This window comes from Thamnophis sirtalis, unplaced genomic scaffold, assembly GCF_051295495.1.
Source record: "Thamnophis sirtalis isolate CommonGarterSnake01/CBP01778 unplaced genomic scaffold, rThaSir2_p1.2 scaffold_8, whole genome shotgun sequence".
In the NCBI taxonomy this organism is placed as follows: domain Eukaryota; kingdom Metazoa; phylum Chordata; class Lepidosauria; order Squamata; family Natricidae; genus Thamnophis; species Thamnophis sirtalis.
The window spans coordinates 66,669,938-66,684,977 of record NW_028261388.1 but is presented as its reverse complement, the minus strand read 5'-3'; the positions used below and the strand labels follow the sequence as shown (position 1 = coordinate 66,684,977).

General features: G+C 45.0%; 1 protein-coding gene and 1 pseudogene across 3 annotated transcripts in view; one reads left to right on the top strand and one right to left on the bottom strand.

The window, feature by feature from the left end:
* Positions 1 to 2,187, bottom strand: part of LOC148044455 (uncharacterized) — a 31,299-nt pseudogene extending 29,112 nt beyond the window's left edge.
* The window catches only part of IL1RAPL1 (interleukin 1 receptor accessory protein like 1), an 881,005-nt gene that overhangs the window by 155,044 nt on the left and 710,921 nt on the right, over positions 1 to 15,040 (top strand). The window lies entirely within an intron of this gene.

The following is a 15,040-nucleotide window of genomic DNA, read 5'->3' as shown; positions in this document are numbered from 1 at the left end:
GGCTTTATAGGTGGCAAGTAGCACCTTGAAGCGTATCCGGAGATCGACAGGTAGCCAGTGCAGCTCGCGGAGGATAGGTGTTACGTGGGTGAAGCGAGGTGCACACACAATCGCTCGCGCGGCTGCGTTCTGGACTAGCTGAAGTCGCCGAATACTCCTCAAGGGCAGCCCCATGTAGAGCACATTGCAGTACTCCAGCCTAGAGGTCACAAGGGCACGAGTGACTGTTGTGAGAGCCTCCCGGTTCAGGTAGGGGCGCAACTGGTGTACCAGGCGAACCTGGGCAAATGCCCCCCTGGTCACAGCTGACAAATGGTGTTCGAAAGTCAGCTGTGGGTCCAGGAGGACTCCCAAGTTGCGGACCCTGTCTGAGGGGGTATAATGTTTGACCCCCCCAGCCTGAGAGATGGAATATTTGCCAAATTGGCGGGAGGGAAACACAACAGCCACTCGGTCTTATCCGGGTTGAGCACGAGTTTGTTAGCCCTCATCCAGTCCCTAACAGCTTCAAGTCCCTGGTTCATCACGTCCACCGCTTCATTGAGTTGGCACGGGGCGGACAGATACAGCTGGGTATCGTCCGCATACTGGTGGTATTTTATCCCGTGCCGCCGAATGATCTCGCCCAGCGGTTTCATGTAGATGTTGAAAAGTAGGGGAGACAGGACCGAACCCTGCGGCACCCCATATGTTAGGGGCCTAGGGTTCGATCTCTGCCCCCCAACTAACACCGACTGCGACCTGTCCGAGAGGTAAGAGGAGAACCACTGTAAAACAGTGCCTCCCACCCCCACCTCTCGCAGTCGTCGCAGAAGGATACCAAAGCCGCTGAGAGGTCAAGGAGAACCAGGATGGAGGCATGGCCTCGATCCCTGGCTCTCCAAAGGTCATCGGTCAATGCGACCAAAGCGGTTTCTGTACTGTAGCCAGGTCTGAAGCCGGACTGGAATGGGTCAAGATAGCTGGTTTCCTCCAAGGCCCGCTGGAGCTGAAAGGCCACCACCTTCTCAACAACCTTCCCCACAAAGGGGAGGTTGGAGACTGGACGGTAATTGTTAAGAACGGCTGGATCCAAAGATGGTTTCTTCAGGAGGGGTCTCACCACCGCCGCTTTAAGTGCGGGGGGGAAAGACCCCCTCCCAAAGGGAGGCGGTAACAACCGCCTGGATCCAGCCCCGTGTCACCTCCCTGCTGTTGACAACCAGCCATTGTAACTGTTTTTAACAATAAAATATGGATAGGTCATAAGAAATGAATTTATTGCAAGTATGTAACTGTGTTTTGGAAAAAGGTTTAATTTTAATCATTTTTTTCATCTTAATATCAAATGAATCTTCAGATATACAGTATATAGTTGTTAGATTTCAATCCAAATGAATTTATGCATAGTCTATTCTCCAAGCCTTAATTATTGAATTATTTGTCAGTGCACGACATATGTACAATGAGATTGGTTGAGCTCTCTCAGTGCACCCCCCCCCAATACAATACAATTCACAGTGAAGACAGAAAATCCCTAACCCAATAAATCATATTAACAAACACCCAGTCCAATTGCACCAGTGTGAACATGTTTGTCATGTTTGCGGCTGCACAAACAGGGCAGCTGGCTATATACAATTCAATGTCTTTTTTCAGGGAAGGCCACCCAAATTGCCTCTTAATCAAGTGCAAAGTTTTCACAAATCCAAAATGACCCGCCATCCTCGAATCATGGGCTCGTTGAAGGACAACTGTTTTCAGGCTGGCAGGAACATACAGCTTAGCTCCTACCCAAGCCAGGCCATCTTTCATGATGCACTCGTTAGGATGTTCTTTGAACCACTCATCAGATGCAAGACCTTCCTTAAGATTGAGCCTCAAGTCCACGGTTACATCTAAATCCATTGCCCCCTGGCTCCTGGTGACCATTGGGGCAGCCAGGTTCTTAGCTGGGATGACTGGATGACTGGATGACACCGTTGGTCTGGTGCTGTTGTACTGGGGAAGCCTGGACAGGGCATCTGCCATAAAGTTTTTCCCTCCAGGGATGTACTTTAGGGTAAAGTTGAAACGGTTGAAATGCTGTGCCCAACATACCTGTTTAGGTGACAGCTTACGCAGGGTTTTCAACACTTCCAGATTTTTATGATCAGTCCATACTTCAAAAGGGTGTTTCACCCACTCCAGGAAATGTTGCCAGTTCATCAGGGCCTACTGGACGGCAAAAGCTTCTTTTTCCCATATGGCCCATCTCCTTTCCATTTCTGTAAGCTTACAGAAATGGAAAGGTGTAGGCACAAGGTTGCAATTTTCCCTCTGCATTTGTTTGGAGCAACACTGCCCCCACTGCCACGTCACTTGCATCCACTTGAATCACAAACAGTGCATCCATGTCTGGGTGTTTCAAAACAGTTTCAGCTGCAAACAGTCACTTCAATTTCTCAAAAGTTGTTTGACATTCCATAGTCCAGTTCAGAGGCTTACCAGGCCTAGGTTTAGCCTCTCCTTTTGATTTCAGGAGATTTGTGATTGGCAGTGCAATGCTAGTGAATGGGGGGATAAATTAATGGTGGAAATTAGCAAACCCCAAAAAACTTTGAAATTGCTTGCGGGTGTGAGGAGCTGTCCACTCAGTAAGAGCCCGGACTTTCCCCGGGTCCATCTTGATGCCTTCATGGGAAATACAGTATTCCAAATAATAGATTCTCTCCTGGTGAAATTCACACTTAGACAATTTGGCATAAAGTTCTGTGGCCCAGAGTTTTTTGAGGACTGAGTGCACAAAAGTCATGTGTTCTTCATGTATTTCTGTGTAGATAAGGATGCCGTCAAGGTAAACCAACACCCCCTTGTAGTAGGCTTCTCTTAGGTCTAACTTCGTGAAAATTTTCCCTTTGCCCAAATGGGCTAACATGAGGGAAAGAGGGTACATGTTTTCCATGCAAATGGCATTCCGGTTCTTATAGTTGACACACACAGGAAAGGAGACATCTTTTTTCTCTCTGAAAAAGATGGGTGTGGCCACCCGTGGTCTGGCGGGTTGTATGAACCTCCTTTTAAAATTTTTGTCAATGAAAATGAAATGAAATTTCCTCCATCTCATGTAGGATCATCGAGTAAATCTGAGGCTTAGGGAGTTTCTTCCCTGAGAGGATCTCAATGCTGCAATCAGTGGCGCAGTGAGGAGGTAGCTTGTTGGAAGCCCTTTCACTGAAAACCTCTCTGAGGTCCCAATATTCTTTGGGGATTTTTTTCTCTCCCACCATTTTCTCTTGTGTGACAACTGCTAACTCGGTTGCGGCTCTGGCTAGGTGGGAAGTCTTTCCCTCCCCCTCTATCAGCTTAGCCGAACGGATGTGTAGCCACCCTTTCCGCCAGTTCATGTGAGGGTTCTATTTCCACAGCCAAGGTAATCCCAGTATGAGGGACTGTTCCATCCCTGGTGCCACAATGAAACTCAGGGATTCTTGATGGTCCCCCATCCACATCTCCACCAGTTCAGTAATAAAATAGGTGGCCCCCCAGCAACTGACCCATCCAACTGGCAAAAGGCAATGGGTACTTTCATTCTCAGTCTTAAACCCATTTTCTGCACCATCTTCGGGCTGATTACACATCGGGTGCATCCAGAGTGTAAAAGGACCAGCATCTTCCCCTGGGCTCCAGTTGAGGGTACTTTTAATTCTACTGGGAATTAAATACTATTTAATTCTACATGGGGCCCATCGGGGACTTACCAAGTGGCTGTCATCTGAGTCAGTTTCACTTTCTCCCACAGAAAATGAGGGTTCCTCCTTGTCCTGGTCTGGAGGAAGGACATTGGCACCCTCCATGGCTTCCAGGGTGGTTTCACAGCGTCTCCATAGCTGCCAGCCAGGTTCCTTCCCACCAGCTGGGATCAGTTTTGAGTCATGTCTCGCGTAGCAGTTGGGCTCCAAATGCCCTTCCTTTCCTGCTCTTGGTGCCTCCATGGGCCACCCCCGCATATGCACAGGCAGCTCGCGAAACTCCTGAGTGTACTCAACCCCAGACCTCCCTTCCTGGATTAAGGGTTTCCTCCTGCTTCTTGCCTTTTGATTTAGGAGGGGATCATCAAAGTGTTTCCTCAGTGCTGTCATAAACCCCTTGTAATCCCTCAGCAAGGGGAACCATCATTATGCAAAGCTACCATCCAGGCAGCCACTTTGCTTTCCAAAGCCATATAATACTTCTCACTTTGGCAACTTCTGATGGGAAATCCTCACCATACTTTTGCATGTAATCCCAAACTTGCACTAACCCTCCCCCCCCCAGTTCTTTGGGTTCTCCTCTGTATTTCCCTCCAAGAGGAGGAATTTTTGTAATTTGTTGCCTAGAGGGGTTTACCCCCCTTCTTGGGGAAACTTGAACTGCTGTTGCTGCGGCTGTGGATGCAGCCCCTCCCACTTGCCCAGCTCTGGTAGCCATTCCCAGGGACATTTCAAGGCTAGCCAGGTCTTCTGTTCCCCCCTCCCCCTGCTCAGCAAATCCACTCTCCCTTTCAGCGAGACTCACACAGAAATGGCATCGTTCCCAAGCCTCCTGAAGAAGGTGTAAAGCATGGGTCAACATAAGATCCTTTCTTTCAGCTTCCTGCCAGTCATCCTCTGGTTTTCGGCTGGTTGTGACCCTTGTCATCATCTTCTCATGCTCACTGCAGGGGTTAAACATTTGGGTGCTCCCTCCACGGAAGCTTTTAATTTCGGGATGGGTTTGAGGTCAGATCTTGCTTAATGTCAGGCATGCCTCCTTCAATATCCAAGAAAGAAAAACTTCTACTCCATTTGAATAGAGATAGAGTACTTTTACTAGATATGAATTGAAAGCAGTGAAAAGGAAAGCAAGATCTGAGTCAAAAAGGCACAAACAAATAAATATCAAATAATTACCCAGCCCAGTATCCAATCTGTAACTCCCTAATGTGTCATGTGGGTTGCATCTTCAAAAGCCTTCATCAGGTTGGTATGCGAAACGGTTGGCCTTGACCCATACCAAACATCGTTCATCAGCATGCACAGAAGATGGTGAGAACAAAACTCCCTTCTACATAACTCCTCCAGTTTACAATTCCCTCCCCCAAAACCATGCCCCCTCTTTCCGTTTCTAAGGCAGCTGATAGCAAGCAAGCAAAGCAGGGGCTGACAATGTTACACGTTGCACTGGCTCTGCAAATCCATCGTACTGCGTAGTTATGATGTTATTTCGCATTCAGGAGTCTGACAGCCCACAGATAGAAACTGTTCTTTAGCCTGTTTGTTTGGCTGGCTATGCTTCTATAGTAGGAGAGTAAAGAAGTGCCATCTAGGATGTGAGTTGTCCGTGATGATTTTCCTTACTCTTCTAAGGCAGCATCTCATCTTGGGCTCAGGGGACAGCCCACAATGCTTTGTGCTGTGCTCACCACCCTCTGTAATGTTTTTTCTATCCACGGCTGTCAAACCAGCATGCCATACTGTGATGCAATAAGTGAGGACACTTTCTATTGTGGACCGGTAAAAGGAGGTCATCAGTTGTTGTTCCACCCTGTTTTTATGCAAGACCCTAAAGAAATGGAGTCTCTGTTGGGCTTTCCTTGCCACCTGGATCATGTTGTTTCTTCAGGTAAGGTCTTCGCTGCGATGGACTCCCAGGAATTTAAAGGAGGAGACTCTCTCTACACAGCCCCCCCCCTTGATGTAAAGTAGGACAGGTTCCTATCTCTTCTTCCGGAAGTCCAATACCATCTCCTTGGTCTTGCTGATGTTCAGGTGCAGGTTGTTTTTTAAGCATCATATGGATAGTTTTTGAACCTCCTCCCTGTATGCTGTTTCGTCTCTACCTGTACTAAGACCCAATACGATGGTCTTCGTCTCTTGCCTGCTTCGATACTTTAATTGCTATGCTTTTTTTAAATTTGCCTCCCAAATTCCTCTCTTAAATCTTTATCTCTGTCTACATCTGCTTCTTGGATGTTCAGTCTAGGTATTTCTCCCACCTCTACCCTCTTCCACTGCCCAATTTCTAAAGTTTCTACCCAGGCCCTTGACTCACTTTCAAATATATTTTCCAACTCTCTTAATATATTTCCCCCTGGTTTAATTTATCAGTCACTATTATTTTCATTGTCATCTCCTCTTTGTCTTCTTTCTCCTTCATTTCTTCTGTTGATTCCTCCCTTTCCTGGACATCTTGGCCTTTACTCATCATCCCTTGTATGGTATTTTCCATTTTTTCCATAATCTTCTTAAATCCTTTCTCCATGAATTCTTTTGTATTTTGAAAAAGTAACTCCATCTCCTTCAAAATTCCACTCATTTCTTCCCTACTAAGTATCTTATTTTGTTTTTAAAAACTCAACTTTTATCCAGCAGTACAAAAACTATTTTATCAGTCCTTAAATTACCCTTCAAGGAGTGCAGTAGTCCCAATTCTTTACGTTTTATAGGTAAACAATCAGTTCCATTTGGATAATCCCAGAGATTATCAAAAGCCTCTTTGTGTTTCCTTTACTGATTCAATCTTCTAGCATAATATTCAGGTGTCTCTTTATTTAAATAGCTTACTCATTTCCATATTTGGATCTCCAGTAATCATGGGGTGGCTAAACATAATCCAATAGATATTGTCACTGTCCTTCATATGGGTATTTCCCAGACTTGTCGTGTTTCCTTTCATCAGCAGGTGGCACTCTCCACTTAAATTTCAGTTTACTAATCAATTGTCATTTTGGTTGTAAAACAGTTATAAAAGCAGACTAAGTTTTGTAAGTAAATAGTTCCAGCATTTTAAAATGCCTTCCCAGTTGCACATCTTCCCAATTTAGGAAATTTTCCTCTATATTTCAAAATCTATTATCCTGCACCTTTCATTTCAGGTTAGGTATTTCCTCAGAATGCCTTAAAATGCTTAGATGCCGCTTTAACACATAGTTCTGAGAAAATATTTCTAAACTGTTTCTTGGGATTAGATTTAAAGCAAAAGAAAAATACAGCACAGTTCACCCACTTAACTCCAGCACCAGTCTTAGTAGTTCTTCAGTTGTCCCAGCTTTGTGGAAGCCATCTTTAGGCTGTCTCTTCTTGCCATGGCTGAGAGGGAAAAACAACCCCAGGCCAGACAGGAGAGCTGCGACTCTCCTCGACCTCACAGGATGCCCTCTTTGCTTCACCACCCCTATATGAAGAACTCAGCACAGGGGATGTAGACACCAATTTCCTGTGTCTGAAATATGCTGCAATGTCAACCTGAAGTCTGAATACTAGAAAATTCTGAACTATGAGTTTGGAATTTTCCTTTAAAGGAAAATTTACACATTTTACAGGGGTTCTTGATGCTCTCTGATCTTGGTTGCTTTCTTGCAGACATTTCATTACCCAAACTAGGTAACATCATGAGGATTGAGGTTTGCTCTCAGTTTATATTCTAATGGCTTGCCCTATCAGTCCTGGTGGGGGTGGTTTAGAGATTATTTGATTGGGCTATTTATTGTTGGCTTGTTTGGCAGTTCCTTGATTGGGGTATTGTTTATTTGATTGTTGATTTGATGTTAATCTTGGAGTTAATCTGTGCTCATCTGGAGACTGATTGATGGTGGGGAGATTTTGGGGTCTTTTTGTTCCCTTTTGGTTTGTTGATTGTTTCTTTTGCATAGTTACGGTTAGGGTTAGAGTTATAAATATTGTTTATGTCTATATGTCACTAGATGGCTGATTTGTCAGAGTGCCAGGCTTCTAGAAATTCCCTAGCATTTTTGAATTTAGCTTAGTCTGGGATGGTCACAGTTCCCAATTCAAACTATGGTTAAGACTATAGTTTCTATAGTAGTCACATAGAAATAAAGAATACCAATATAAAGGTAAAGCTATAGTAGATTGGGGCTAGTCTCACCTCAGAAATGAGAAAGGAAATAGAAATCTAAGGCAGAATATGGTTGCTCATGAAAATGTCTATCACTTTTGGCTATGAATGCCATCCTGTGAAGGAAGGCAATTAAAATAATGAGGATACAGAACAACGTAAGTAACAATTAAGTCTTTGATAAGTAATGAACAGATATCAATGAACAAATGGGATAGAAATTGATACATTTATTATAAGGAGTTCAAAAAACATAGCCCAATAGCTTGGTTTTAAGAAATGGTTTCCTTATATAAATTTGTCTTTTTATTACTCTAAGTTATAATACTATCCATTTAATAATGCATAAAATGGTTAAAATTTCCTTTTAGAATTTTTAAGAATATTATTTTTGTACCTTATATGTGTTGAAAAAATTGCAAAAGAAAGCTGTATTTTTCTATCAAGTCATACAATATGTTTCCTTTCATGTGACAGAATACCGTATTTTTCAGAGTATAAGATGCACTGAATATAAGATGCACCAAGGTTTTGAAGAGGCAAATAAAAAAAAAGGTTTTGCACTTTGCAAACATCCCCAAAATGGCCCATTTTTTTTAAAAAAAATGGCCCCGTTCCCCCCCCCCAAAAAGAGCATGGATAGACTTGGTGCATCTTATACTCTGAAAAATATGGTATTTCTGTTTGATATTAACTATATTTTTTAGAAGGAATTCTTTTTCAATACAATAACAAACTAGTTACAAAGAGAGGGATACTAGGGAATTCAAAACAACAGAATGCATGATTAAATGCATCATGGAATTTAGATAAACAGTAATAATAAATATGAAGTCTTTTGCATAGTGATAAAAAATGATTTAGATGTACTTGAAAGGTCATGTCTTGCTTTAATTTTAGCTGCAAGTTAAAGCAACAATAAAGAAACCTATTCCACCATAACACCATTGAATGAACTTACTAGATGGCAATGTTGGTTTTCAAATATAACATCTAATTTGCAGCCATTTCTCTATACAATTTCAATAAAGGATAATTACAGACAGTGTAAACTCACTGAAGCTTGAGCTCTTTTCAAATTAATTAAATGATGGTAAAATCTTGTAGAAGTTGTTCTGCCCTGAAATCTTACACAGTAGCTGTTACCTCTAAGTATTAAGGCTGACTTGTCTTTGTACAGAACAATTATTTAGGGACTCCAAAATGCTTTGTTGCAAAACTAATTCTGCAATCTATATTATGAGTGAACTTTTAATTCCATTAATTGTAGTTAATTTCTAGGCTTCAAATTTGATTCCATAAAGATACTTGGACTATGTGAGATAGTCCAACTACCTGTATCCTTTCAGGATTTGAATAGCTAAGTTAGGGGGACACAATGTATAGCATATTTGAGCCCTGGGATTCTGACATCCCTAGAGTGATGTGTCCAGATTCAGAAATACAGTATATCTCATGGATGGGTCAGATTTATAATTGCCCTCAAAGGGCCAGGAGGGTGTGGCTGAGTGGGCGTGCTTGGATGGCCACGTGACCAGTGGGCATGGTCAATTTGATCTCACCAGCTCAACATCATTCAGTTTGAGAGGCCAGACAAGGCTGGGAGGGGGGATCTGGAGAGCTCCAGCAGAGGAAGGATAGATCAGGGCAAGCACCAAAGCCTCTTCCATTAGAGGAGCCTCGCTGTATGGGGAGTTGTGCAGGGAAGTGCAAATCATGGCTTCTGGTGTTGGGGGTAGGTGGGCTATGCAGGCAGGCAAACAGAAATGGTGTGTGGTTTGGGGGAGCCCCACCATTACCACTCCACCCTGACACCAAACAGGCAGTTCAGCTTCCCTCAAGCACGTACCACCTCTGTTTGCCTGCTCTGCCTCCCCTCAGACCCCCTGTAACTGTGGAAGCTGTGTTGGCCTTGCAATTTGCCTGTGTGACCTCCCCCCCAGACAGTGAGACTCCTCTGATGGATGAGGCTTTTTGGCACTTGCCCTGGTCTCTTCTTCCTCTGCCGGAGACCTTTTTTTTTTTTTTTTAGTTTATTTATAGGCCGCCCTTTTCCCTGAGGGGACTCAGGGCGGCTTACAACTTATATAGGAAGGGGAAACATACAAAGACATATAGGACAATACATAATTAAAAGAGTAAAGCAACATTCATTCAGCATTCGGGCGGGGATGGAATATAATCTTTAACCCCAGGCCTGATGGGATAGCCAGGTCTTGAGGGCTGTGCGGAAGGTCTGGAGGGTGGTGAGGGTACGAATCTCCACGGGGAGATCGTTCCAAAGGGTCGGAGCTGCTACGGAAAAGGCTCTCCTCCACCTCAAATCCTCCCCCCAGTCTCCCTGCATTTAAAGTAGCTGCGTCAGCCATGCTTCTTACTAGTGTGACCCAGCCTCCCCCCCCCCCAAATGCCAGAAACTGCACCAACCTTGCCGTTTGCTTGCATGACCCTTCCCAATCCCCCTGCATGTGCAGAAGCTGTGCCAGCCCCCCCCAACTGCAAATGGCAGTGATGCATGGCAGACCAACTACCTGATACTGCCTGCTTGACACTGAACTGGCAGTTGGCCTGCTGCCCCATGCCACCTTGCACCTTATCCTGCCTCCCTGAAAATAGGAGCTTGAGGGCCTCCACTGAGCACAGACACCCTTGTCCATGAGTGTATCATGCCACCCCATTCTCTTGTCCTGCCCGTTACTGTTTCTAATGCCTGGGGCCTCGGCAGTGCATCGGTGCTTGTGCAAGGCTGGGGTGGGTGCCTGGGGGGTTGTCTAACAGTGTTTTGGCACAGTGCGGGGGGAGTTCCATTTGGTTTTATGACAGAGTCCAGGAGGAAAGGCAACGGCAGTGGGGAGGGTCAAATGAGAAGCCCCCACCCACTGCTGCCTGCCCATTGCCCATTGCATTTTCACTCCTCCTCTCTGTTGCAGATTGAGCAATTTGGCTGCCACTCCCACAGCACTCCAGCACCATTCGACCTCCTGGCACCCTCCCCAGCTGTGCACAAGCATTGATGCCCTGTCAGACCCCCCAGGCATCATAAACAGCCTGTTAGGGTTCCAAATAGCATCCAAAAGTAAATCAGAGTCCAACGCAAAGTATTGCTCAAAGTTCCAATTTATTAAGAGAGCCATGTTGGCACATCTGGGAAAACCCAAATCTGAAGACTTCAGACAAAGGGTACCCCTTCCAATACACTAAATATTGCAAACAGTCTCTATAAAATCTAGAGTCTATTTTTTTCACTTCGTAGTGAGTTTCTCCCTGTATCACCACTGGAGGAGAGGGTGGTTGGGTCTGCGGTCTTAGATTAGACCCAATTCTAATCAGAAAGTTTCAGAAAGCTACAATGAAAGATTGGATGAATTTTCCCTAGAATTCTAGGCAGACTGAGCTGAACTGTAAATGGGTTAATTATTTTTACTATTGGGAAGGGAGTTAAGAATTTTGGTCCTAATTTCTTGCTAGGCATTCTTAATCTTATATATTTGGTAGACAAGAAAATGTTATACTCCACACTTAAGGGGGGGTTGAAGCAATCAGTGCTTGTCAGCTTGTTTCTTGCATTCTTCTGCTGCTTCTGCCAGAGCTTTTTTTGTATTTTCCCACTCCTTTTTAAGAGTGTCTGTCCATTCAGTCAGAGACATGGAGGAGTGGGGCTCTCTGAGCAGTTCAGGCATGGGAACAAATTCCATGCTGCTGGTAACTTGAAAAGGAGTTAACCCAGTGTTGCTGTGGACAGCATTATTATAGGCAACTTCAGTGTACGGTAGCAGGTTTAATTGTCCTATTGGTAATCCACATAACAGCGGATGTATTGTTCAACCATTGCATTCATGTGTTTTGCTGTTCCATTCGTGCTCGGATGGAAGGCCGAGCTGAGTCCTTGCATGGACCCAATGGACCTCAGGAACTCCCTCCAGAACTTGGCGGTGAATTGAACTTTGCAATCAGAGATGATTCTCCTGGGTACACCATGTAGGTGGTAAACGTGTTTGACAAACATCCTCACTAGCTTCTTTGCTGATAGTAATCCTGAGCAAGCGATGAAATGAGCTTGCTTGGAAAACAAGTTGATGACTGTCCAAATTACTTTATTCCCGCCACTGTCTGGGAGCTCTACGATGAAATCCATTGTGATCTCTTCCCATGATCGGCTTGGGCTGGCCACCTGTTGCAGTAATCCGGGGGGCTTCCCATGATCGGCTTGCCTGGCTGTATTTTCATCATTGCACAAGTGGCACATCTTTTCACGTAGTCTTCCACTTCTGCTTTCAACTTAGGCCACCAAAATTGATGTCTAGCAAGATGGAACATTTATAGGAATCCAAAGTGACCTCCCAATTTTACATCATGGCTTTGCTATAGTACTTCTAGCATAAGTCTGCAGGGATATTCAGTTTCAATCCTTTCCAGGCTAAGCCATCTCTCATTGTCAGGATGTCGTTGTCAAGTGTCTTTTGGCAGCACCGATTTCATTGCAGTGATCAGCTTGTCCTGGCTGAGAGTAGGTAGCCATCTGGTCTGGCCTTGGGTGGTGACTTGAGCTTCCATTTGGTTTGGAGGAATTATGGCATAAATCACCTCCTCCCTCTGCCTGTCATATTGCGATTTTCTTGATAAGGCATCAGATAGCAAGTTCTTCCCAGCAAGGATGTGCTTCAGTTTGAATTTAAATCTCCTAAAGTATTGTGTCCGGTGGACTTGCTTTGGAGACAGCTTCCTGGGGCTTTTTAGAGCTTCAAGGTTTTATGGTAAGTCCAGACCCCGAATGGTACTTCCCCCCTCTAGGAAATGTCTCCAGGTGAGTAGTGCCCAATGGCCCACATAAGCTTCTTTCTCCCAAATAGCCCACCTTCTCTCTGTGGTGGTGAGTTTTTTGGAGAGATAAGTGCACAGCAAGAATTGTCCCTCTTTGTTCCTTTGCAAAAGCACAGCCACTGCAGCTACATCAATGGCATCTGCCTGAATTATGAATTGCCATTCTGGGTCAGGGTGTTGAAGAATGGGGTCTTGGGTGAAGAGCTGTTTTAATTTCTCAAATGCTTTTTGACAGTCCATTGTCCACCCAATAGGCTGGTTTGGCTTCAGCTTTGTCTGTGATGGCCCTGTTTTTAACAGTTCAGTCAGGGGCAGAGTGACTTCTGCAAAAGCCAGGATGAATTGGCGATAGAAGTTAGCAAATCCCAGGAAACTTTGTAGCTGTTTGCAGGTTCATGGGGGTTGCCAGTCTAGCTTTCACGTTCCCTGAGTTCATTTCTGTCCCCTTGCTGGAAATACGATACGCAAGATAATCCAGGGAGGTTTTGTGGAATTCACACTTAGATAGTTTTGCGTAGAGCTTGGTGGCCAGAAGCTTTTCCAGGACTTGCACCAACTTTACGTGCTCCTCTAGTGTCTTGGTAAAGACAGGAATGTCATCAAGGTAAATGAGCACCCCTTTGTACAGGTGTTCATGCAGCACCTTATTAATGAATTGCATGAAGACTGCAGGGAGCCTCTTGTAAGCTAAACCGCATGACTTTGAACTAGAAACTACCAAGGGGGTAAATGCTGTCTTCCATTGATTCCCCTCCCAGATTCATATGCCTCCAAGTCCAGCTTGGTGAACACTTTGGCCAAGTGATTCAACATGTCCTTCATGAGGGGGAGGGGAATAGGTGTTTTCTACACACATGGCGTTAATCCCCTGGAAGTCGATGCAAAGTCTCATCCCCATCTTTCTTCTCTTTGAAGAGAATGGGGGCTGCTACTTTTGATTAGGCTGGTTGGATAAAGCCCCACTCCAAATTGACATTGATGTATTTCCTTAACTCTGCCATTTTAGGGATCATAGAATACATCTTAGGCTTCACTAGTTTTGCCCCTGGCATGAACTCTATTGCACGGTGGATCAGTGAGAGGGGAGATAATTGCATGCTTCCTCACTAAAAAACCCTTCTAAATCCCAGTATTCTTTTGGTAATTGCTGGATACCTGGAAGTTTAGTGTCTACTGCAGGGGCTGCAGCTCTGAATTATCTGCTGTAAAGGGCTCGATGGTCCCCTGATGCCCTTCTGGTTTCATGGGGTTAGCGGCCCAATGCCTCGGGTCAGCTTTCAATAGCCATACTCCCACTTTATGGTAGGTGCCCATTTGTCCAACCATGCAAGCCCCAGGATTATTGATTCATTCATTTTTGGTGCTATGATGAATCTGAGGAGTTCATGGTGGCACCATATTTGCAACTTCACCAAGTCGGCGATTAACTTGACCAGGGTCCCTCTGATTAGTGTCCTGTCGACTTGCCCAAACCAGACAGGATGGGCTAATTGTCTTGTGTGTATGCCCAACTGCTGTACGATGGACATGCTAATTAAGCAACGGGTGCAGCTCGTGTCGATGACTGCCTCAACTTCCCCTTCTATCCCCGTCAAAAGTTTAATTTTGATGGCAAATAGGTGGATGGCTGCAGTTACCATCGGGTAATCTTCACTGCTGTTTTCCTCTTCTGAATCTGGAGTGGTTTCCCTGTCTGGCACAGTCTCTGTCTCCTCAGGCTGGGGAGAAGCTTCCTCCGTTTGGTGGGTGAGATGACTCTTTTCAGATGGTTTTCGTTTGGACCTCTTTGTTTCACTTGCTGCTTGGGTTCTCACTTGTGGGGTTGGGGCCGGGGCCAAGCATTCTGATGCTCTGTGCCCATGGTTATCACACCGGTAGCATTTTATTGCTCCCACTGATTTTGCAGGAGGCATTTCGGCTTGGCATCTAGGGCATCTTTGAATGTGTGCACTAGGAGTCATTCTGGCCAGTCCCGTAGCTTTCTAGCCACCCTTCTAAATTCCCAAACTAATTCATTCATGGGACAGACAGCCTGCCTCAACCCTTGGATTTGCTCTTCTGCTTCCATGTGTTGGGCCACATTGTTATATTGGATCCTCATAAGTTGAACGAATCCATTGGTGTCTTCAGGAGATGCTTCGTCACGGAGTTCCACCCATTTGAATGTTTCCCCCTCATTCATCCCCTCCATTATGGCCAAACCAGCTTTTGGTTGGAAGGGTAGTGATCTCCAAATTGATCAATGTGCACCCAGACTCGATTTAGGAAATAGGGTAACTTCCCAGGGGTCCCATCAAACATTGCCCGAGGAGCTAGTGGGGCTGGCACTTGGATTTGAATGGGTGCTTGGGACTGGGGGGCCCCTCCCAGCAGCTGCTGTTAG